The 25,199-nt window shown below is 46.4% G+C and overlaps 1 long non-coding RNA gene across 2 annotated transcripts; it reads right to left on the bottom strand.

The window, feature by feature from the left end:
* Nucleotides 1–1,294: 1,294 nt before the first annotated feature.
* On the bottom strand, nt 1,295–24,654 carry LOC109523581 (uncharacterized). Of its 2 annotated transcripts, none has more exons than XR_002169798.1 (7): nt 24,536–24,654; nt 23,869–24,068; nt 22,612–22,647; nt 18,335–18,415; nt 16,979–17,064; nt 3,626–3,765; nt 1,295–1,396 (listed from the first exon to the last, which is right to left on the bottom strand). It is a non-coding gene; the product is annotated as an uncharacterized LOC109523581 (long non-coding RNA). The 2 variants fall into 2 exon arrangements; XR_002169799.1 differs by having other exon boundaries at nt 3,626–3,748.
* Nucleotides 24,655–25,199: the final 545 nt, after the last annotated feature.

Genomic DNA, 25,199 nt, shown 5'->3' with positions numbered 1-25,199 from the left:
TCCTGAGCGGAACCTTGAGTACGCAAATCGTCAGGACGGATTATGAAGAAAGAGTTCAAGCTTTCCAATTAGGTTTAAATTTCCCCCCCCAGTTAGCGCCCTGAGAGGGTTTGTTTTTCAAAGTCACGACATGGCGTGAATCTATTTCGCAGTTCCAAATTGGATTAGCGAAACATTCTCCTCACTGAGTGCGGAAAAGGGGCGCGGGCGAGTGGGAATCATCAGGGCACCTCGAATCCCGCTGGGATGCAGCGCCTGCCTTGATTGGTGGCCGTCGCGGGAACATGAGAAGCTCACAAAGAGTCGCAATTGCAACACGTGTGTAGACAGTCATATAAAAAAAACATTAAAAAAAAAGAACGGAGCGAAATAAGGCTGCGGTTTGTGGCACTGCGGGAAGGCTTTTAGCACAAGTGCAGACCCTGGACACGGGGACACATCAAAACAGACGGAGCACCTGCTGCTGTGACTTGAAACCATGTTGGAGTCATATGCAGGGAGCCAGGATGTTCTTGAAGGGGGGGGGGGGGGGGGGGGGCACATGGAAAAAAAAAAAAAAAAAAAAAAAAAAAACATTGCCACCAAAAACGCAAATGTCAACACCAAGTATTTGACGCTAAACTAAAGCAGCGGACAAAAGGAGGCGTTGACCTGATGGCGGCGTCGAGCGTTTGATGAAATGTCAGCGGCGAGATGGGCGAACTTATTACGAGCCACGCTGTGGGCGAACGTGACTGTCTAATGTAATGGCGAGTCCATTCAACGGGCTGTCACAACAGTTTACCGGAGAAATGATGACCTCGTCGCGGTGGCGCTCGAGGAAAAGGCAAATGGTCAGCAAAGTCATTAAGTCCGCCGCAAACTGTGACTGTGCTACGGCTGTATGACAAACGACAATGTCAGATTTACATTCCGGGTTTTGGTTTTTACAGGTCAAGCTAAGGCTAAAATACACAGACTAGCGTATTTTCCGCACTATAAGGCGCACCTAAAATGATTCCTAAAAAAAAACAAGTAGGGCGGAATGGTTGCGCTCTCGCGAGAACCCTTTCTGTGATGTGACAAAATTCCAGTCAATGCAATGTCGGCAATGCACGAACTTTTGCGTCTCTCCATTGGTGCACTCTTAACGTCATTCGAATGACTCTCCCCCCCAAAAAAAAAGCCGGAAAGATCACACATCAGCCATCCTTGTGCTGCAGTGTCTTAAGAACACCATCCAAGCATTCTGCCTGCCTCAGTCTATTAAAGACACAGACTAGCGGTGTGTGTGTTTGTGTGCGCGCGTGTGTGTGTGTGGCTCACCTCCAGTGACAAAGGGGAGGTTGAAGGTTAATCTGAGGTTGGTACAGTTCATCAGATTGGTGGAGTGATGTGAGGAGCTGGCAGGCGGAGTCTAGAGGGAAAAATACAGGAGCGTGGATTTAAAAAAAAAAAAAAAAAAAATGCTAAATTGCAGCACCATGGACAGAAAGGAGATTTGGGAGACTTAGAAAAATATCGATCCCTTTAGGGTTAGGAGAGTTCTTTTATTTTGGCTTTTTTTTTTTTTTTAGTTAGGTATTAGAGAATGTTAGGTTTGACTCATTTTAATTTTGCAAAATGCTTCTTTTTAGTTTTAGAATGAGTTTTAGCCAAAAACCAAAAAAAAAAAAAAAGTACATGGACAATGACCACAGGCCAAACAAGCTGACACGAGAGGCAATGCGAGCTCTCCCAGGTAAATCCGCCTCCTTCCTCCATCGTTCCGAAACACGCAGTCCGTCCCTTTTCTCATGTTACGCCTCTCCCACACATTTGGTTGCTCCTTTTACATTCCTTTCACGCTGCCTCGAGCTCTCGTTCCTCCATCTGTTTCGCCGGGGTGTTTCGCTCCTACACCCCCCCCCCAACCCCCTCTCCGTAGGCCTTGTGTGACTGCTGTAATGAATTGTACTTAATTGCCGGCTGGGACCCACGGCCTTAAATATAATTCTCAGGACACTTAACCGAGGTCACCGTGAATGATAAACACACCTTAATAAATGGTCTTGAGCTGAGAGCTAAGCAGAAAACCATTTCTCTATTTAGAGCCCGGTGCGGCAAAAGCACAGAATATAATGAAAATGATTGGGGCAATTATTAGCGTCGTTAGATTGAATTCCAACATCCTTCTCGTGTACTTTAGAGCAGAAGAAAGAAAGAAAAAAAAAAGACGGGGATACAAAAGAACAAATTAGACTGATATTAAATTCAAAGCAATAAAAAGGCCTTTCACCGGATCTTGTCATTTGTTGCCAAGTAGGTGAAATCATCATGTCAATGTTTTTTTTTTCTGACATGCGTCCAAGACAAGATCGCTATGGGCTAAGGCAGTTCGATGCAGAGACTTAAAAGGAGGAATGAATTTTGAAAAGAAAAATATTCAATGAGAAACACATGAAAACGTGACCATCTCATTGGTTTACCGCTACATTAAGTAGTCCGCGCAAGCTAACACGAGCCACGAAACACTAATTTAGATTCAGAATGAGAGGGATGCTAAGCGCTTTTTGCCCGTCTAAAATGACAGGAATCCAAAAAGCCATCGACTTCCAGCTCTGTAAACAAAACCATTTGTTCTTCTCGCCGTTACGGCAAATGGCGCACCCGCAGATAAACACCATTAGCGGAGCTTCATTCCCCGGGGTATTACCTCGAGGGAACGAGGCAACGGAAATCCTCGCGCGTGCGCGCGATGCGCCGACGCGTTTACAGTGTGTTATTCATCACGGGAAGATCATTTGCTCCTCGGAGCCACCCGGGAGCTTAATTTCATTTGTTGGCATCGATTTAACGGCCCTTTCAGAAACAGGGCGGGCGGTGCGGGGAGCTCGATACAAGCTATTGATCGCTAACCAAATAACCTTGTGTACACTTTGACCAAAAAAACACGGAGGAGAAGACGTCGTCGCAACGCTTTTGGTCGTTTTTTTTAATGTTCGGATGACGCCGCGTGTGCGCGGTCGGTCCGGCGGAACAGCATACATCACCTGCCCACGCATTACCCCGAGTGCTATTTATCTTTCTGCTCATATTGATGCAACACTTTGGCCGCTGCATGAGCACTGTCATGACAACCGATCGTACTTTATGTTCCGGGCACTTGCACTTGGCAAAGCAAGTCAATTACGGATACCTCACAACCTTTGGGCCTTCGCCACATGAGCAACTATTTCCTGGTAGAGCCATGTGTTACGGCTAAGTGGGGCTTGGGCGGGGGGTGGCGGGTTAAGGACCCCCAGATCCCCCGCCCGTGCTCTCTTGGCTCACAAACATACAAGTATGACACGATGCAGGAGACAATGAAGTTCCCGGCTGATGGCCAGGCCCTCGCTTTGGGTGTTTGGCGCGTTTGTGTGCGTGACAGGTTCATTGGAATAATGACATTTCGTTCTGCGAAGCAAACCAGGATGACGAGCAGGGCGGCGGGTCATTTCGACGTGCTCGCGCGAGAATTTAGATTGCCGTTGAATTAAAAATCGCGGCGCCCCTCGTATTTGAGAACAACAGTATTTATACAGTAGGTCCGACGAGGTCATTTTCTAATCAAATCCGAGTGAATTTTCAAAGCAGTCGATGGCTTTTTCTAATTTTTCAAACTAACCTCGTCTTGCCACTGAATTTCCTCATTCCATTCGCAGGGCGGTGAATCGATCGCGTCTGGACTGTTGCGGTTTCGCCTCTCATCCGAACAGACGACATCAGGTCATGCGGTGCTCCAGACTTCCTGTTGATCGGGTAATTCTGGAAAGGAAAAAAAAAAAAAAAATGTTGTGCATTAGCTAACGAAATTCAATGAAAAGTAAGACATTGCTTTTCAATCGTAACCCAAACTAAATTCTCCTCAGGACAGCGTTGTAGCATTAGCCCTGCGGTATATCAAGACGCATACACAGGTAAGCCGATGTGTGTGTGTGTGTGTGTGTGTGTTAAGTAGGGGGAATGATGGATATATCTCGTTGCCCGCCTTAGCTTATCTGGGGAAGGGCCAGTATAGGTTTCATCAGGAGCTTGATGAAGTCGGAGATACACGTAAGCCAGGCGGGCATTTCGAGGAAGGCAACAGCTGCACCAAACGAGATTGGCTTGTCCGCCCGGCGAAATAAATGGCGGCGCTAAAGGCTGAGATAGTCAACGAAAGGAAAGAGGGAGGTTGCTTTTATGCGGGTGCCCGTTTTGATAAGGCCCTCGTGGCGTGATTACAGCAAGCTAAAAGAGAGCTTAATGCACTTGCTTAACTGATGGGAAATATCGCAAAGTTTCTCAATAAAAACATCTCAAAAGACTTTCGTAGAGTTTACGTGGAAGGAACAATGGACACAACCGAAACTGTCACGTTAATTTTCTTCTGGTATCACAACACAATGAACGTAGACCATCAGGGAGGAAAGCCGCCGCTTCCCTTTTGCATCGTCAGCTCACCGCAGACTGGATTTATGATCTAGCACCGAGTTCATTTTAGTTTTCTTCATCCCCCTCGAGTGTTCGAACCCCCGTAGCGATGGCAGAATTGGGGGACCGAATCCAGTGATTTACGACAGACCTTTACGTAGCTCTTGAACAGGTGTGAAACTCGGGTTCCAAGTCCCTCTGCAGATTTTTAATGCTTAACACAAGATATTCGGTCATTTTCATGCGCACAATTTAGCGTAACAGCACAACGGAGGCGATGGAGAAAGCCCGGCTAGTGCGATTCCCGTTATTATTTCTACGTAAGAAAAAGGCACTCCAGCAATCCGACTAAAAAAGGCAAGGCAGCAAGTTCATTCACAGAGGCAATGAAGGTCTCGGTGCGGCTTGCACAGCATCTCGGCTTGTCACGGGGATGGAGAGGCCAGGCCTTGGGAATTGGGAGGAGAAAAAAAAAAAAAGTGGATCCTCGACGCACAGCGGCTATCACTGTCACTCACGTCTGGCGGCTCATCGTATTCCGGTGACATGTCGTGATCCCCAGAGTATGAAACGGGATAAGAGACTTTTTTTTTTTTTCTTTTTCAAGCGACTCGTGTATTCCCAAAGGGTTTGTTCCCCTCTCATGACAACTCTGCGCGGCAAAATATCAAAACTAAAAAGGTGAACGTTTAACTTAACGACAGATGGGTTTTCGCGCCGTTTGATGGACGAGCTCAAAATCGCGTTCATCCCAACGTTGTTGCGACCACACTCGACCACACCTGACGGAGAAACACAGATTTGTCCGACTCCCCTTTAATTTATAGATGAATATGAGAGTCTCTAAAACTCTGCCAATGAGATATTTTCTGGTCCTCGCACTCCCGAAATAAAATCGAGCTATTTGCAGATGGGAAGCGGCGCGTCGCTTTCACAAATATGAGGTCATTTGGGCGACACGGTGCCTGTGATGTCCGCATCCATTTTCTTCAAAGAGTCATTTTCACAAATTCTGTCGACATTATTGGTGGTGAGAGTACTCTTTGTAGTGTCCTTATAGTTTCTTAAAATTCCGAAACTATCTTTCCGACGTGAAACCGTGCTCTTATTTTGGAGGTTCGCCGCTGCGCCTCGGCTTCAGGCGCCCCATCGCTGTAATTACTTTTGTTATTTCCCGTCGGCCCGATAGCTTCCCTGTCGGTCTGCTATTAGCGCATCGGCGAGCCGCGTCGGTGGGTTCCGCTCGGTCGATCAAACGCACCCGGGCGCCTTCGGCGGGAATCTCGACAGATTTGCTCACCGTCTTTAACCGCGCGAGCCAGAGAAAGTTGGACGGAAATGATGTTGTCGGGCAATTTTCTGTCAGGACTGTTGCATTTCCTCGCACGACGACCGCACCTTTTGGAGCTCTCACGCTTTAAAACCGTGTGTGGTTCGCAGATTATTCGAGAACCCACACCTCAGAGGAACGCGCTGAGTGCCCGCATACGTCGTCGCATTTCCTGCTCCCCCCGTTTTTCCAATTAACTCGCCATCGATCGGTTCTACCGGCCCGGATGCAGCGTTGCCTCTTCGCCGATGAGGCTCAAAGACGCTTTCTGTGCACGTTCTGTCAAGATTTCACCACGCGCCGCAGGTGGACGAGTCTGCTCGCTTCCAAAGCAGCGCGGGAGGGCTCTAATGAGCCGATTTGATGTTTGTTTTGCCTCTGGATGGGGCCAAGAAAGCTAAAAAAAAACTTCTTTTTTTTTCTTAAATATACGTATGACATAAGGTCTATCGCTTTGGAGGGAATGAACGAATCGCCGAAGTGATACGATCCGGCGATAACTCTGGAAAGCCGGCACACAACGATTAAAAACAGGTCAAACCTGGCCCAAAGTGTATCAAATAATTACAGCCCGTGTTATATGAATCCCAAAGATGAGATATAAGTGGATCCTAAAGTACTTAACTTTTACCTCGAGCAAGCCGGACTTGAACTTTATCGCTTTACTTTAAGCTTTATAGTGAGCCTGGAGGCAACGACTCCCGTGACACATTCTGGGTGTCTATTGAGGTTCAATAGCCTGCCCTAATGAGGGCGCCGCCGCGGTTTTAAGTCAGATTTATTCCTCGGCTGAACTGGAAATCTTCTCTGCACCGGCCGACGTGCGTTTGAAAGACGGCGGCAAGCGTGCGGTCGGCTCCGTTGTTTTCAGTACAGCGAATCGATAGTCTGCACTATTAGTGCGCGCGACGGTCAGACAAAAAAAAGGCATGGAGTCCAATCGATGGTTGGGCTGATGCACACTAATACACATATAAGGAAAGCATTTATCGCGGTACATTCTCTGTTTCGCGGATGACGGGATGTGAAGAGAAGATCGGCACGGCAAAAAAAAAAAAACGATCAGAACGACGACCAAAAGCGAGCGTCAGCGAAGGCCGTTGAGCATCCCGAGCAGGCTCTTATCTGAGCTCGGCAAAAGTTCCCAATCGATTGGCCCGCTGATTGTACGTCTGTCAGCCTACCTGTCCGGCCCGCACCCCTCCCCCAACCACCACCACCACCACCACCCAGCCCACGGCCTCATCGATCAGCCCAGGTCTGGCTCCTATGCGCAGATCGGTCAGCTTGATGTCTTTTGTGCGTGAGTGAAGTGAATAAACTATTGGGGCAAATCAAGCAGGAAGTGCGGCGGGAGCCAAGAGAGCTCATTCTTGGTCCTGATGAAGGCTTATGGGACAACAGTTTTGTGCGTGAGTGAAGTGAATAAACTATTGGGGCCAATCAAGCAGGAAGTGCGGGGGGGCCAAGGGAGCTCATTCTTGGTCCTGACGAAGGCTGATGGGACAACACAAGGATACTCAAGAAAAGACCTTGAGCCCTTGATGACTGACTTATATCGCGATGTTCTATTTTTTTTTTTTAATGGCTTCACGGGGGGGGGGGAATAATAAATCAAAGGTGAATATGATTTTTCTCTTCGTCTCAACAAACAGCCTCTATTTAAACAATAAATTGTGTTACTTTCATTTCTCAAATCGAGACTGCGGATCTATTGATGTCAAGATAGCAAACGGTTTAAAAACAAAGCCCAAATTCACGATGCCGCGGTGAAAGGTGATCCATTCCGCGTGATTGCCAACGTTCTTAAATGATCACCAATCAATAAACCTTTTTATCATGCCTCTGTAGTCCGGGAGCACTAAAATAAGCTGAGTGGGCCTCACCCCAGCGAGGCCCCGAAGGAGAACATTCATCTGCATTCCAAAAAAAAAGACCGATGACAAGCCGCCGCTATAAACACTTGAAGCAACATCCGATCCATCACGAGACTGTCGACATTCCCGTCGGGACTCTGGACACGGGGGAAAGATTGCATGCACCAGGCTGCATAAATTAACCCACGCTTGCGGCAAGTCCGTAGGCGAGCGGATGAGGCTTCCAAATCTCAGAATGGGCCGGAATTGCTCGAAAAAGGCCTGGATAAACCATTATTACCGGAAGTACGCTTTTTAGGATCGCCGTATGGAGCAAGAGGATTTTTGCGTCACGTAAAGGCAAAAAAATAACAATAATCATTAAAAATCCAAATAGCTGCCAGTCCAAAGCGACCCTCGATCAAGTACCTCCACTGTGAGATGCTCTAATCGTAAAGACCCGACGATGCAATCGCTCCGACTTAAAAATAGAGATCGCTACATAGTCGACGCGTCCAAATCACACCAAAAGCCGGCGTATTACCGGCTCGCATCACACTTGTGAAAGGTGAAGCCGTGATCAAATATTCACCGGCTTGCTCGCCTTTCCCTCGATGTTTTTCACCAATCGCTTCTTTGATTTAAAAAAAAAAAAAAAGAGCGCTTAGACAGATTAGCCCCCCGGCTTGCATGCCATTATCATTAATCAGTGTGTTATTGACTGTTCCGTCCTTTCCCGCTTCAAGTTCAGGCCTCCCCTTAATCCACACGTTCTGCCCAGAAGACGCACGCTCTGCTCACGGCGGGCCGAGCCGCAGCGCCAGCCGTGCCCACCCTCGCGGGCGTTCATCGATCGCGAGACCCCATCGCGCCGGCAGCTGGACAAAAAAAAAATCAGTCCGCAGAGGACATGCATCAAAAACGGCGTACGGGAAAAACGAACGGCGGCGAAATGTCGTCGCGCCATCCAGGAAGAGATTACTCGAACCATTCCCGCCGACGGCTTTTTTGAAGTTAATAGCGATGAGGGCGAAGGAACGGGGATTTGGCTCGTGATGACAGATTTTGTACAAAGGAGATCGAATGAAATCGACACGGATGAATTCCACAGTGGCCCAAAATGCCTTCACGCGGGTTCAAAGTCAAGCGCCACGGGTACGAAAGCAGAAATTCGGAGGGTACCGAACAAACTGCCGCGCCAGGCTTTGCATTTCCAAGCGAGAGTCGAGTTAAATAAAAATGAGAATACATAACGACTCCCCCCCCCTCCCCTCGAGTGAGTTGTTGAACTCGTCATCATTCACCTGCTGTGAGGTGCTCTAACGGTTCAACCTTTAAAAAAGAAAAAAAAAAAAAAATTTTGCAAAACACACAGAGGAATTCCAAGACGTTTTGCCAGGCTCCCGTCTCGTGGGAATTGATGTAGCCGGGCTTGTTTGCGCCCGAGTACAACTCGCGCTGTCAGTTTCGGCGCGCCTGTCAGAGCGGCGAGACGTCAACACGGGCGGACGGCGACGACAGCGAGCGTACTGACATAGCGGGAGTCTGCAGGGGATGCCGAGTAGCCTCGAGCCGGGATACGAACAGCGCGTGTTGCGATACTGCGCGCCCGATTCCATTCGCCGCACACTCCCGCTGAGCTGAGAGCGAGCTCGGAAGAACGTGTGGCGCGTGTCTCGTGTCGGTTCGATAACAAGCCCCAGACGGCGATGACGCAATTCCGTGTATTTTCCTCTACGTTCGGCGACCGCTTCTCCGACGTCAAATCAGAACTCGGGTTATCTCCTACCTCCGGAGATCTTAAATGTACTTCCCACGATTTTAGAGGACAACCGAACGAAAAGCAACAGGCCAACACAGTACTCGGCTTGACCCCCCCCCCCGCGCGAAAATGCAAGCGTGCGTTCAAAAGGTGAGAACGCTGTCAAGCGTGACAGATTGTTTTTGCGGCGGCATCCCGCAAGATAGTGATCGCAATTGGCGTCTCGCCGTCAAGAGGAACAGGCCTTTGTGGAACAAATGCTTTGAACTCCTCATCAAGCCCGTCGACCGAAACCGACTGGAGACGGCGTTTTGACATTTTGGGCTTGCTCTTTTTTAACAGCGACGCATACGTATGACCAGGGAGTCGGTTTGTCTTCACTTTTCTCTCGTCAAGTCAACAAACTGTATGCCTGGTTGGCATTTTTTTTTTTTTTTTGTGGTTCTCACAGTGTCATAATTAAAAAACTGCTCAATTGCCAGAGACTTTCACGCAGCAAGCTTTGCGGACCAACTTACAGTGGAGCAAAAAGGGACCGCGTCAGCCTTTTTTCCACACGTTCTAATATTTCTATCGTCGGATTTATGACTATATATTTGGACGTGAACTCAATATAACACAATTTGGCCCCACCGCAAAAGAAAAAAAAAAAAAAAAACAAAACTGCCAGACAGGTAGAAACAAAAAGAAAGAGGCAAATCACATTCACATGATGCAAAAAAAAAAAAAAAAACAACAAACAAACGACCCAAGGGGAAGATGCTCTCTTCTCGCCTCAGTGGCAAGGTCACAACTGTTGCAGTGGAAACAAAAGATGATTTGCTTAACGCTTCGTGCCGCTAGCAATAGGCACGGTGAAAACAATGAATAAAACAATCGATTCAAACCAAGTTCTATTACCAGAGCCCCCAACACACAAACAAGTGAAACGGTGAAAACTATATATGGCCACCCGTCACGACATCGACCCGCTCTGCTATCCAAACACCAGACGAACGTCAATTTATGTTTAGAATTGCACAACCGCAATGGCCAGGGGGGGGTCATAACGCTAAACAACCGGCAACGCGTTTTATTTCGTTGTGTTTATCGTGCGCGCAAGAGCTTCCCGAGGTCGTACACTTCAAAATCGGACCACTTCGGCATCCGAACCGGGAGCGTGTGCGACGTCAAGCGAGTTTTGTGGTCAAGGCCTTTTTGTACCCTGCGACAAAATAAGCGTGCAACATTGTTGGCAACATTTTCCGACATTAAAACGGACAACATAAATTGATGGCTGAGACGGGACGAATTTGCATTTCTGGTCTTAAATCTGCCCGCTAACGGTCCTCCGGAGTGCACTTGGGTATGCAACGGTTTTGATCAATGCCTCCCAGACACATAACAGCGTTGCGCATCGGTTTGGTAAATAAGACCTAAGCCCGATCGATAATCTCAAGCAAAGAGAAGCTCAAAGCTCGTCCCGAATTGACTGTCACCGTCGGAATATATATCGTCTCGGGCACATCCCGCGGGTTGAGGTGCGTGCTCGCCGGCTTGGCGCGTTTGTGTACTCGGGGCGTATTAGCATGACCGTGTGTGCATTTAGGAAGGTTGCGATGGGGCGGAGGCGTGCGCCCGCTTCCCGGGGCCTATTGACTGCAACTGTTTACCGTGCGTGCTTCACTGACACATGCGGCCTGGTCAAATAGAGAAAGTGATAATCCATGCAAATGTATTATGGGCGTTCCCGCCTCAGAGGCTACTTAGCCGCACGCGTATCGGGCGGCGACCAATGACACTGCTCCCCGGCAGGGGTTGGCATGGCGATACGCGGCCGATTAGAAACATTAGAAAGCGGTTTGTTTAGCGGCGTGCGATCTGTGTACCGAATGCGTTCCGGCGAGGACGACGGGGGAAAACGGGTTCTTTGATTTTCATCCGAGTGAAATTGGTCACAGCATTCGGTGTGCTTGCACGTGCTCATCACATCTGCATTTACAAAACAAAAAAAATCATGCCTCGCCAAAGTCAGGGTTTCACGAAATAAAATGAAGCCATATCATCGACGGAACCTTACTCAACAACCTCATAATACGAGACGCCATTTTATTTGACGTTTGCTTTCGTATAGTATTCTCATTGTGTACTTCTATTTCATGCGTTCTGTTTCTGATTTGCATTTGCTAGCTAACAGCCTGTTAGCTAGTGAATGCAAATCAGCTAACAGCCAATACGCTGTTAGCTAGCTAGCAATTTTTTGTTTCAGCTTTTTACAGCACAAAATGAAATCACTGCACATTTTAGGGTCGCTGTAATCTGAGTTAAAGCTTCTAGCATTCATCCCTAGATGCAGTAGCGGTTATGGCGGTAATACCACAAAATAGACGTTAGCGACATACTCACTTTTTGGCTAATTTAAAACGGTACCCCCACGGCATCTCAATCTCTCCGTCTCCTTGCCCTTCTTGCCTCTCTCTCATCATCATCATCATCAGCGTTGCAACAAACTCCAAAGTCTCTTAATTTCTGTCATGCTAATTGGAGCTGACAGACACAGCTAATTACATGCAGATAATCTGATGCATCTGACTAATTATAATTCCCATTAGCTGCCGATAATGCTCATTAGATTAACTTTCTCCTGGAGAAATTGGAAATAATAGGCCGGTGCCAAGAAACTTTTTTTTTTCTCCTACCCCCCTTCTCTTCCTGTTAATGACGAATTGCAGCAGAGCATGTGTTTGATAAGAATCGGGCATTCCTCATGGAAATAAATGCGCCACCTGATCCAAATACGACGTGAAGTGAACGGACGACGGCAGGAAGTTGAGGATGGGAAGGTGCCTAGCAGTGACTTCCAGAACAAAAATATATAAGTATATATATTTTGATTGACTTTAATCTAAAAATAGAATATGTCAAGAATGCAAGCAACTGCCTTGATAGTGTCCAAAGGTGAAGTGGCTCATTTACTCTATAGACTGTTAAACATTCTCTTTTATCGCCTCCTCTCTCTCCCGGCGCACGCAAACGCGCGGCTCGGCGGCGTTCCTATGACAACTCGTCAAATTGCCCAATGGGAGAAGGGCTGACAGCACCTCGGGGTGTTTCGATGAAAAGCCAGCGATGGCAACGAGATGATATCGCCGAGTGGATGTGCTCCACCTTTCACTGTGACGGCACAAGAAGGAAAGCTCGGTTGGATGTATTCATCTTTTTACTGCTTCCCCCCCTTGGGGCCACTGGTAATCCACAGTGTGACTACACGATGTGTGTGTGTGTGTGCACGCCGGCGTCTTGCCTCCCTCCGCATGTGTTCTCTCTATTTAGAAAGTCCTGCGTTTTGTCCATCTGACCGGCACTTCTGACACACGGCTTTTATATCGAAGAGGGGGGATAAATAAATACAAGTGGAAAAAGGACATCCACTTGGTAAGTGATGGCTCCTCAGTGCAAACAGGACGTGGGCTAATCGGGGAGCTAAAGCACTCTGCTGCAAATTACTGGCATGTATTTCAAAAAAAAAAAAAAAAAAGTCAGGGCTGAAACCATAGCAACAATGTTTTAGCCACGGGAGAACAGTGGTTTGTAAAGCCCGCCTTAACGTATCTGACAGAGATGTTCACCCCAGTTGTAAAACGCAGCTTTTATGTGTCCTTCAAAGAGCTTTTTTTTTTTTTTTAAACCAAAAATCAGAGCCAAAATTGCCAATGTTACGACTTGTATTAGAACTGCAAGCGCAACACGGTCGCGGGTGTTATGGCAAAGAAGCATGCTGGGAAAAGCTTCTGTGCAGTCTTCTGAGTAGTGCACCAGGATATATATTTTTATTTATTTATTATTATTTTTTTTTAAGGGGGCCAGAGGGGATCAAAATGCAGTGTAAAAGGCACAGCATATGAAATATTGAAGTAAACAGATATCTTAATTGCGCCATGTGTGGCCAGAGAGATGGGAATGACACTTTACATTTGCGCACGACGTATGCGGCATTTCAAGCGCAGCAAGTGCGTCAACGCAAGCCTTTTTAACGACCGCGTATCTCATCGTGTCCGCCGTTACAAGCGACACGCTAACACTTGAAAGCGCAGCTGTCATTTTTTTTTTTTACACGCCGGGTATGAATATGGATTTTGAGCCCTCATCATCGGTCACGCAAAAGGGGGAGGAGGGGGAGGCTAATGAGCGAGTCCTCTCGCCACCGGCCGTTCCGTTGATCGGCCGGGACGGCGGCATGGAAAGATGTCGGTTCGCGCTCGACTCGCATCGGGTGATTATTACGCTTCCCCCGCCCCGGCGCCGGTGCCCGTCGAGAGGTGCTCAGTGGCCTTGACGACGAGGATGTGGAGCAAGACTTTGGGGTGAAGGCCCCTATCCATCAAAACTAAGTGCACCCGTGACCCCTTTTTCGTTCGGCGGCGGACCGCGCAGACAGACGCCATCGACACTCCATCATCAAGTCCACTCTGTCTCCATTTTGTTCTTTCCAAACACTTCTTTTCTCTTTCGGCCTTTTTCCATTTTCTCCCTTATCCTCCAGTGAAATCCGACAATAAATGAAGCACAGCGGCCAGTCAATCGTTCTGTTTTCAGCCGCGGCGGCCCCCTGTTTGAATTTTTCTTTTTTTTTCCTTTCCCTCGCTTTCGACCTTTGACAAACGCCGCGGGATAACTCGGAGCAGAAATAAGAGCTCAACTGTCGGCGACGGGCTCGCGGCGAGTGAGGGCAAGGACTACGGCGCTGTATTTGCATGAGCAGACGGAAGGTTAATAACACAAGCCCTGTCCTGACAAAGGAGCCGGAGAAAGGGGGAGGGAACGTAAGAGAATGTAGGAGGGATGGAAAGTGCTGATCCACCACTTTTGGCTCTTGAGAATCCATCAAAGAGACGAGGGAGGAGCGTGGAAGTAATTAGAGCTGCGGCTCGATGATGGCTTTGCCCCGTTTCTTCTCTGCACCTCCTCTTCGAACAAAACGCAAGGGGAAATGGGACAGCTGGTGGTACTAAGTCCGATCGCCGGCTAAGTGTAAACCAGGGGTACAAATCGTTTTTTTTTTTTTTTTTTTTTTAAATTTCGCTTTGACTTTTTTTTTCCTATTTTAATTCATTTTTCTTGGCATGGTTTAGTGTTTTTTTTATTGGTTTATATTTACATTTTTTAATGATTTGTTTGAGTTTAGTGATTAGTTTTAGTCTTAGTTTTTATTTTATTGATTAGTTTTAGTATTAGTTTTTATTTTATTATTATTTTAAATACATACGGAGCCTTTTTTGGAGATTAAGCTAATTAAGTAGTCTACAACGACTGCTCAAACTTCTTTCTTCTATAAAGCCGAATACCAAAATAAAGACATTTGAAATAAATCCCGAAAGACGAAATGAAGTTTTTATACAGTTAGTTTTTTGACTTTTAGTTAACTTTTTTTTAATCAATTTTGTTGCATTTACGAAAATATGTTTTCAATTTCAATCTTAGTTATTTTGTTACATTTTATGAACAACGACAACCTTGGTCGAAACGCAAACGTAAAGACGTGTATGAAACGCGACGAAAGGGTGTGTACTGACTCATTATAAAAGTAGTGGCGAAAGAATGCAAATAAAGCCGCCCAAATAGTGGCAATTGTATGAAAGCACATCTTGAAGGCGGAGACAAACAAGAGTGATCGGGATCGGCTGCTTTACACGACGCCGGGGGAAGTGATGAAAGTGTTTGTGTCGGTTGCAAAAAGCGTGACAGGGAGGCTTTTTTTTTTTGTGTGTGTGGGAAGGGAGCGAGCATCAAACCTCGCTCGCGCTCACTGTTGCTTTTCCGCCAGGATACCAAATTACTTTCTGACAATAAAGCGCTTGTGAGCTGAAGACAGGCAAAGTCGCTTGGAAAAAAAAAGAAAAAAAAAAGACAAGAAAACAAACTAAAACTGTGTTATCAAGCTGACACCTTGTCTGCATAAAGCAAAGCGCGAGGGCCTTTTTCGCTTGCCTCTTTATTTTATTTTTTTTTCAAATTTGTGGCGGAAAAGCGCGATTCACAAGCCACCACAAAGATTTGATTAACAGCAGGCGAGGGACGGATGCTATAATGAAGCTCCCTATTTTGAGAGAGTTGGGTTTTTTTTTTTTTTTCCCTCCTTCCATGCTATTCCTAGACGCTCCCTGGTTTCATATCCTTGGATCATATCAACCCAGATATACGAGCAGCGGGAATAGAAATCAGAGCATTGTTCTGTCAAATCAGTAACAAGGGTTTATTATTATCTACACAAAGCACAAACGCATTGAGCTATTGTTTGGTCGGTCGTGAGGAGAAAACTAGTCAGGCTGCATGATTCTGCAAAAAAAATATGTAATTTTTTTTTTTTTTTCTTTCCAGACGCACGTGTAGTATATTTTTGAATGAACGTTTCAATTTACCAACAGGTGTATTTTTTTTTTTTCTCAATGAAACGTCACAGTGATAACTCCACATGGGAAAATCTGTACGGCATCACCATTTATAGGTCAAATTGAAAAAACATGAAAATATAACAGAAGCCCATAAAGCCAAAAAAAAGTGTTGTGGACCACCAGTGTAATCTGATTGCCAATTTCCCCCCTCAATATTGGGACTGCAATTCAAAATGCAATTATTTTTTTTTACTTCCCAAGTATTTTTTTTGGACACTAGCAATAAATTAATCTGTCTTGCAACACACAAAATCAGACTTACGATTCGATTTCACACAGATCGGATCGGCAGGTGTTTTGCATTTCTATGAATCCTTCATGATCGGTTGTCATGTCATAATTTGCCCGTCGATCAATGACGTTCATGACTGGATGCGCAAAAGAAGACATGACAGCAAAAACTATTTTGTTCACACCGGGGACGTTGTGTGACGCCTCCCATTTTTTTCCCCCTCTGATATTTTTAAATAATTTGTGAGTGGGTTGGGGGCTGTCATGTTGGCTTCGATATTTTAAAATACTTCCAGCGACGTCGCTTAAAAGAGCGGATATCGAAAGGCACACTAGAATAAATAAAGGAGATCCATGGCAGCCGCGGATTTGTTGTTTTGCCGTCCGGACTTAAATAACAGCGGGGAGATTGCTTTGTGCGAGGGGTCCAATCAAAGCAAATGACGCCTTTTCTATCACTTTGGGCCCACCCGGAAAGCAGGCGAAATAGCTTTGAGTCTCGGGGGCGCCGAGCCAATCCGGGCGGCCTCCCAGGAGCTTCCAAACAGGGGATGAGGAGCCGATTGGGAATGAGAGGGTTTAGTTTCACGTCGGTTCACAGGTGGCGTTGTGAGCGGCTAACTCTTTTCACTTTATTCTTTCCCGCTGCTCCACCCCTCGCCTGTCTCTTCCCATCTCTTAGCGGTCGTACTGCTGTCACGCCAAAAGTCTGCTTCGGTGAGGAGGAAGAGGGAAAAAAAAAAAGGGAAATACCCTTTTTGCTTTTCTTCTTCCACAGGTGGGGCTGATCCAAAGTACTTCCGAATTACATGACAACCAAAGGAATATGGAATTCATACTGCGGCCGCCCCCGGTGGGCTTGATCCAATTTCTCTCAAATTCGCCTCGTTGATTCAACTTATTTTCCAGGCAAACAAGGGGAAAGCAACGGCTGCTTCTCTGCATTGGAACTGACCTTCAGCAGACCTTTTCGCTCCCGCCTCTCGACTGCAGAGCAGCGCCGGCCGGCGTCTCTCTTCTGCTCCAACCGGGCCCTCTTTTCTGCCAGGGGCGCGAGAGAGAAACAAGGTGATACAAACATCAGACTTTAATTGATTTCACTTTTGTGAGATAAAAAAAAAAAAAAAAAAACGTGAGCCACAGTTTGGGCAGAAGGGTTTGTAAGCGCTTTCGTGTGTTGTTCATTATTTTGTGGCTACACTGGGTGATACATCAACCAAGTATACACACACGCACACACTGTAATGTGATATGTTGCAATGTAATAAAAAGCCAAACACTGTCGAATGTCAAATTGGTACATTTTGGGCCTCACACGTGAGGGAACCCAATCAATGAAAATCTTCGGCTGGGCAAGTCAACGAAAGTGCATCAAATATTTCGCAAAACCTTCACATCACTTCTTGTTAATTCATCACAAGTGACGCGGTGTCATGAGGCGCGAGTTACACTCTCAGAGCCAGCGGTGGTGTTTGTGAGAAATACTGGGCGGAAAAGAAAGAAGAAAAATTAAATCCTGTTGTCACAGCTTTGAGGTGTCAAATTCAATCTTTTTTTTTTTTTTTTCTTCAAAACAAGTGTCATTCTCCAAATTACAAAGTGAACAATAAAACCATTGCTGGCAGGGACGACTTTCACAGGTTGATTGTGACGTCGGGGGGGGGACATTTGGTACCACGCAGCAGCTGTGCTGTTTGGTTTGGAAATGAAAAGATCCGGCAACGATAAAATAACATTTTATCAACGGAAATGGCACTGTTTTTTTTTTTTTTGGTTTTTTTTTGGTGAGATTGCTTACCCTCTCAACGATAAAATAACATTTTATCAACGGAAATGGCAGACTGTTTTTGTTTTTTTTTTTGTTTTGTTTTGTTTTTTTTTGGTGAGATTGCGAACCCCCTCCCCCACCCACTACGAAAAGTTCCATTTGAGGCGGACCGACGTGCGCGCAGCTGCTGCGGTCCTTTACGAAGCATGTCACCCCCAACATGGTGAAGCGGCATTTAGCCGTGATGCTGCAGGCAAATGGAATCAGCTGGCAGCGTCAGTGGAGTCAGCCCCAAGTGGAATTTTTTTCAATCCAGGTTGAAAATTATGATTTATTTATTTATTATTTTTTCATTCAAAGCATTTTTTTTAAAAAAAAATCATATTTTGAAAATCATGTCCGCGCATTGTTGGTTCTTTTATAAAGGGGAATAAGCTACTTTTTATGTCTTCATTTTTAAATGTCTTTCAATTTTTTTTTTTTTTTATTAAATGTTGTGCTAACTTGTATATGAAAGGCGCGATCTGAATAAAATTGCCTTACCTTTCGCCCTTATCCGGGTGCTCACTTTGCTTTGGTGGGCAGGTCTGTTTGATCTTGGGTGTGCATTCGAGCAGACAGAGTCTGAAATGAAAAGAAATAGGAGAGGAGTTGGGCATGGGCTATAAAAAAAAAAAAAAAAATGTTTAAATTGTAGAATTGCTAATTTCAGAGAGCCCTTTTTCTTGCCCCTGCATCAGCAGACTCTCCGACTGCCGACAGCTCCTCAATCGGAGTCTGCTAACTGGATATCGAGAGACGACAAATTGCTACCCTTTAAAGAGCGCTTCGTCCTATAATACAAACACTTCAAACGGAAACATTTGAACACGTTGAATCAAATAACCGAGACCGTCTCATTAGCTTGGAGTAGCTGGTCCTTCGTGTCGCAGCGTGACCCAGCGAGAACCAATTTACCAAACCGGGAAGATCCTGAAGAGACACCTACGGGTCACGCAGGCTTTCATCTCTATACGCCGCTTTCTTCCGACTTAATCCGGCCTCTGGAAGTGTTAAGGAGCTTTGACGCTGAAAAGAATCAACATTGAGTTCCAATTTTTTTTTTTTTTTTTTTTTTTTAGCGACTGACTGCATTGTCGTGCTACTTTTACCCAAATATGGATTTCCTGGCAGAAGCGGTTTGCTTCCTCACTTTCAAGGACTCTTAAATTGGAAAGAGAAGGCCTCCACACACGCGGTATGCAGATGAAATTGCGGCCGACATTAACGGGTAAACACACCAAAGCAAATGAACTCCATTAAAAAGCTGACACGTTTAATTGAACTGCTCTTTTGGCTCCGGCGGCTGCGGCTGTGTTTTTAGTTGAGCGGGACACGGAGTGGGGGGCCGGTGGGGACTACAGAGTATTCCTCGCAATGTACGCTCGGAGGTCAGCCTCGATCGCTCCCGTCTCGTTCTTTTGGGGTAGACACAAGAGGACGCAAGAAGCATCTTGTTTTAGTCCGCCGCGAAGTCGACGCTTTACCGGTTGCGGAACGCGGCCCTGAATCTGACAGTTACGTCTAGGGTCAAGTTCAAGGGCGTCTTGTCAGCGCAAGGCTCCGGGATAATATTTCACCGTAAATTTTGATGGATCATCAAACATCTGAGGCGTTCCCATTGGAAGAGAGAGAGAGAGAGAGAGCGAGAGCAAGAGAGAGAGAGCGAGAGAGAGGGCGAGAGAGAGAGAGAGAGCGAGAGAGCGAGAGAGCGAGAGAGAGAGAGAGAGAGAGAGAGAGAGAGAGAGAGAGAGAGAGAGAGAGAGACCTTGGACACTTAAAGCCTTGCAAACTTTATTGTTAAAAAGAAGAACTTGCTACAAATGTTCTTGTGTCGGATCTCATCGCAGTGCGTATCGAATAAAGTGTCTGGCGAGGATACAGTACATAGCTCAAGGTAATGCCCTGCTATTTCCAAACAACACGTCTCGCCTGTCCTGTTGTGTGCGTGCGTGAGTGTGTGTGTGTATAGATGCGCTGCCGCCCATGTACACTTGTGGACACAAGCAAGATAGAAGGCCATTGTTTCCCCTCTCGGGCGAAATAGGAATCTATCTTGCATTTGCTTCCCTGGCCGCGAGCGAGAGATAAGGCGGGACGCGGCGGTAATGTCAGGCCGCCACCAGATGAATACGCCGGGACGGCGGCGGCGGCGGGCTCGGGGCTTGTTTTAAAGGATGTTACCGCCGCAGATCTGTACCAGACAAGTCCGCTATCTAAAGGCCAAGGAGAAGAGGGGCGAGGATGTTAAACGGCGTCGCGGCGAGCCGTCGGGGATCTTTACGGCGTGGCCTCGGGAATTGATGGCGGTACGGGAAGCCGTCTCTTTACGTAGATTGCTGACGGCTAACGTCGGCGTTATCCCAAGCTGCCATTGATCAGGCCCTTGATGTAGAAAGGCTGGTCGATGTTGACGCGAGCACGCGGCGGCGGCGGTGTGGCATTTCTGACGGTCTTACTTGAGCGCGTGGAAGACAAAGCACGAGCCTAAACCGTTGACGGATTCGATCGATTGATGACTGAGACTTGGGGTGACTCGTGTGGAATCGATGAGTTGCACAACGTGGCGTCTCCGGCTCGATACGAGTCTTTTATGAACTATTATTGACAATGACAAGACTGGGCCGACGTGCTAAGATGCTTGACTGATATAAATACTTTTTTTTTTTTTTTTAAATGAGATATAATTCGACGGGAAAAAAAAAAATTCCCGTCGAATTAACCTTCGCAACCCCCTTCGCCTCCTTCTCGTGGGCCCTGCGGACAGTTGAGGCACGCGCGGCGCAAAAGCCACCCGCGCATTCCACGAAAAGTGAACACGCGCTCGTCAAAGCTGGCGTACGCAGTCAACACCTGCCCGCCTTCGCGGCTTCTTTGCACAAATCCTCTCCTACACTTCCCCTTGGAAAAACACAGGCGGGCCAAGCGCAATCATTTTTGGCGACACAGATCCGCGCATGATCTCGCTACAATGCAGCGAGCCGGGCTTGCGGGAGCGGCTCCAGAGAAGAGGTAATTCTGTTTCTATTTGTTCGACAGAGAAAAGGGGAGGGGAAAAGATAGGAGCTGCGAGCGGGGGCGATGGGAGGAGGTGGGGTGGGGGTGTAAATCTAACATAGGGGCCTGTGGCAGAGCCCCCAGGATCAAATCCAATTCTGGCAAGATACACATTAAGCCCCGTCAATCACAACAGTGTCCTTGGGATGCGGCGGAATGGTGATGAGCGCCGGGGCATGGTGGGGAGTCTCTTTTTTTTTTTTTTCCATGAGAGTCAAGATGTGTTTAGTCACTCGGGGTATATTCAAACTTGACTCGACAGTACTTACGAGTGCTCCGACGCAAATGCAACTATAAGAAAATACCCTGCTCTGTTGACAATGTGCTTATCCCGGCTTCAAAAACACGACATGTACCTCAAATTAGGGGGGGGCGTGGATCTTATCAGAGTCGAGCTTAAAGAGAAAGACCCACACGGCTGACGGCTATTAAAATGACCTCGAATGAATTATTCTTCGCGCGAAAGAGCAACCGAGAGTCTCCACCAGTCGCACAACTTAAAACGCCAAACCATGAGCGCATATTTGCGCAAACAGAATGACTTTAATGAGCATTTAGTTGCTTTGATCGCCAAAATGAGCCGCTAAGCCGCCTTGACCAAGTTGCTTACAAATTAGCGGCAAATAAATGACACCCCGGGGGGCCATTGGCTATATTTCCCCCCCGCGCCCCCCTCTGTGATTTCATCCGAGCCGAGCTTACATCTCCCCCATTTAGCAGGGCCGCTTCTGATCACGGTGCACGCTGATCAATGAATAATGGAGCCGCCGACTTGATTGGCGCCCAGAATTGCCTGAGGCAACACCTTCCCGAGCGTTTTTTTTTTTTTTCGCTTTTTCAGTCGGTGCAAAGACACAATAATCAGGTCATCATCGCAAGCTCCGCGGAAAGCGTGCAACTGCGAGGGGAGGGGGGATGGGGAGGGGGGTAAATTTACATGACTTGCATTTAAATTCTTTTGAAGTTGTTTGTTTTGCTCACCTTGGAAACGCACTATTTCTACTTCTCCTCTGTGGTAAGACGTATGCGCACCCCATAAATATTTATCTACCCAGGGCTTGTGCTATTCTGGCCCAGTGTTTTGAACATAGCCACTGGAGATTGGACCTATCAGGGACTCGCAGAAAGAGGCGGCGGGAGGTGGGGGTACAAAAAAAAAAAAAAAAAAGGAGGAAAGGAGCTGGGAGCGAGTGGCGGAGGATAATATTTTTGTGCATGTTCCAAAATGGAAAGTGGATGGTTTTGCGTGATGTTTAATGCAGAAGGAGCAGGCCAAGTTTCAGAGTGCGTTTCCTTCACGAGTCACCCCACACGGTGCCAACGTTCAGGCACAAACGAGCCTCAGCAGTTTTTTTCTTTTTTTTTTTTTTTTTTTTGCAAGGTTTGAGGCTTTTTCTTCCACTCGAAATTAAAAAGTGAAGCCATTTTGCATGAACAAACAGGCGACGCCAGCCAGAATGGAGCCAACGCTTCCGAGAAACGGTTGAAAGTACATTAAAGGATATATATTTTTAATGAATAAATAATCTTTCAACTTGGTACGGTTTCTTTTTGAGCGAGATGCCATTACACATCAGAGGTTCATTTTATCAGTACGTAAGTTTCCCTCCCTGAAGCCCACTTTGACTGATGAGAAGGCGCTTTTAGTGCAATAAGATCCATATAGCAAGGCACATCATCATACAATGTTTGTCAAAATCATCATTAAAAAATTCAACCCTTACCTGTGCATCAGTGTCCGTCCAAACCACGCCTTCTCTCTGTAAACACACACACAAAAAAAAATTGAATACAATTGGCAGGGAAAACTTAATTCAGCATTTATGAGGGACTCAAGCAGTATATACTAATTCTGTATTTTGTCTTTTAGACATAAACAAGCACCCGACAGCAAGTGAGCCACAGAAAGAGGACACAATGTTGAAAAGAGGCCTTTAGCAGCACAGCATGTGAGGCTTATTATGCACACATGATTTCTTATTTTCAGGCTTGCGTGCAGAAGGGTTCTTTATTGGTGTGTGCTGAAAGGTTTGACACCCACTGCGCCAGTTTTGCCGGCCGCAGACTGACATGGAGGGACATATACTGTCCAGAGAGTTTGTATTCCATCAGAAGTAGTGCATGTGGGGCTTGAAGTGGGAACATACCTGTGTGGACAAGTCAACCCCACAAACTTTCTTTGCGATAATATGTTCCATGCACCTCCACTTTCCGAAACAAGGCATGCTGACTCGCATTGCCTTTGTGGAATATGAACGAAGCAGCAAAATGCACCCCTTTTTCACCACCTCTGCGGGCGGCCATTTTGCCACTTTCTGTCGGCTGAAAGTAACATCACAGTTGCTGGCTCAGGTAACAACCAATCACCGCCGCTGAAGCTGAGCCATGATTTGTCATTGCCCTGGCCAACGGTGAAGTCATTTTCAGTTAACAGAAAGTGGCAAAATGGCTACCGCCTGAGACCAAAAAAAAAAACTGTGTTCACTTATTTTACACATATGCAATATTAATCAGAATGCCGTGTTAAGACTAGTGGGGTTGCATCGAACACATTCTTGTAAAGAAAAACTTCCGATTTAGTGGAAGAGACTGATGGAAGGGTGTCTGGATGGAAGGAAGGAATGGAAAAAGAATGCCGTGAAAGGAAGAATGAAAGGAAAATGGGGGGGGGGGTGATACCAAAGGACAGAGGAAAGTCAAGTCAACCTTATTTTCAAATATTCTATGTGCAACATACAGCACAGATGAAATGTGTTTCCTCTCAACCACAGTGGAAGGAACAGGAGGATGGAAATGAACCAAGGATAATATGAACGGGAGGTAGGAAGGAAGGAGGGGTGACTGGGTGCTGGTTTGGTAGGATGGACAAAAGGAAGGCAGGCAAAAAAGGATGATAAGAAAACACAAGTGGGGGGCCATCTCTGCAAACAATTCAACTCCCTTTAATACATGTGCTGAATTGTTCGTACGTGTATACATACATTTGGCCCAGTCTGTATGTTTGGAGGTGAGGTCTTTTGGAGGTGAGGGCCTTCCAGGATGTTTTGGGGGACCTGGACGTCGAACCTTAGTGAGGCACCTCCACTCCAGCCAAAGTCACCTGGCAATGACACCGACGCAGAGAGATTGATATTCAAGCTCAATTCAGCTTCCTCTCCACTTGGCTGCCGTGTTTATCTCCCTGCACAATTAGTCTCAGGTGAAGACAGACAGCGAGGAGAGACGACACTAGGAGTGCGTGGCTTGATTAGCTGCAATTGTTTATGAAGACGGGAGACGGACGTCTTTCAAACGTCTTCAAGGTGGCTCCCCTAATACCGAAGGGCCATTACTCGCTCGTTGAATCCCCATGATGCCACTTTTCCCTTCACAAAGTGCCTGCGGCTCAAAATAACAAACGCCGGATTGGCTCGAATGCAAAATAAAAATGCGTGTTTCATCAATTTAAGGTGGCATTTGAATCTCGGACGTGACTGGAACGAAAAAAAGTGAATGACGTTTGAGCCCCGAAACAAAGAAACGCCTCGGGTGTGACAAGCAAAACCAAGGTGTTTCCAATTAGTTTCAAGGTATTCGTGTATATTTACACTAATAAGTAGACTTGAAATATGAACATAAATACGTATTATCTGCAGTGACGTGCCCTACCTTCCAAATGGGCGAAGAGCTGATGTTTGGCCAAATCAGGTGTGCAATGGAAACAAACGACGTTCCGCAGGAAAATGGTTTCACGGGGCCACAGCGCCACTTGGTGGTATACCTGGGAACTACAGTACTCCACAACGGGGGCGTTTCCCAAGCACCAAGTTTTGTGACGTTATCCTGTTGAAAATGTTAGCACAACTACAACAATTCTAAAAAAAAATAAAATAAAATACAATATAAAATTGTGTAGCTTTTCTCAATTGATATCAACCCACAAACTGACTTGAACAATTTTCCAAATAAACGTACCCGTGATAACAAACACATGAAATGCCACTCGTTTTCTTTTCACATGAAAAATGTTATGCTCAAGGCCTCATGTATATTTAAAAACGTTAGATTAATTTTATTGCGGGCACCATTTGTATCATTTTACGGGATTACAAAAAAAATCCATATGCACAGGCAGCCAAATTAAATTATAAAATGAACCCAATTATTGCTAGACCTACCTGGCTAAAGGAGTATGTTTCAAGTGCTACTTGAGAAGAAAGTCTGGAGCTGTCATATTTTTCTTCTTGAGCATAAGAAAGCCCCCCACAGAGCCTCAGAAGTCCTCATGATTAATACAGGAGCCTTCCATCAAGTTTCATGTCCTTCATCTGAG

The sequence above is a fragment of the Hippocampus comes genome, unplaced genomic scaffold, assembly GCF_001891065.2.
Source record: "Hippocampus comes isolate QL1 unplaced genomic scaffold, H_comes_QL1_v1.1 scaffold528, whole genome shotgun sequence".
Taxonomy (NCBI): Eukaryota; Metazoa; Chordata; class Actinopteri; order Syngnathiformes; family Syngnathidae; genus Hippocampus; species Hippocampus comes.
Note: the sequence above shows the minus strand (reverse complement) of the source record. Positions and strands in the feature narration are given on the sequence as shown.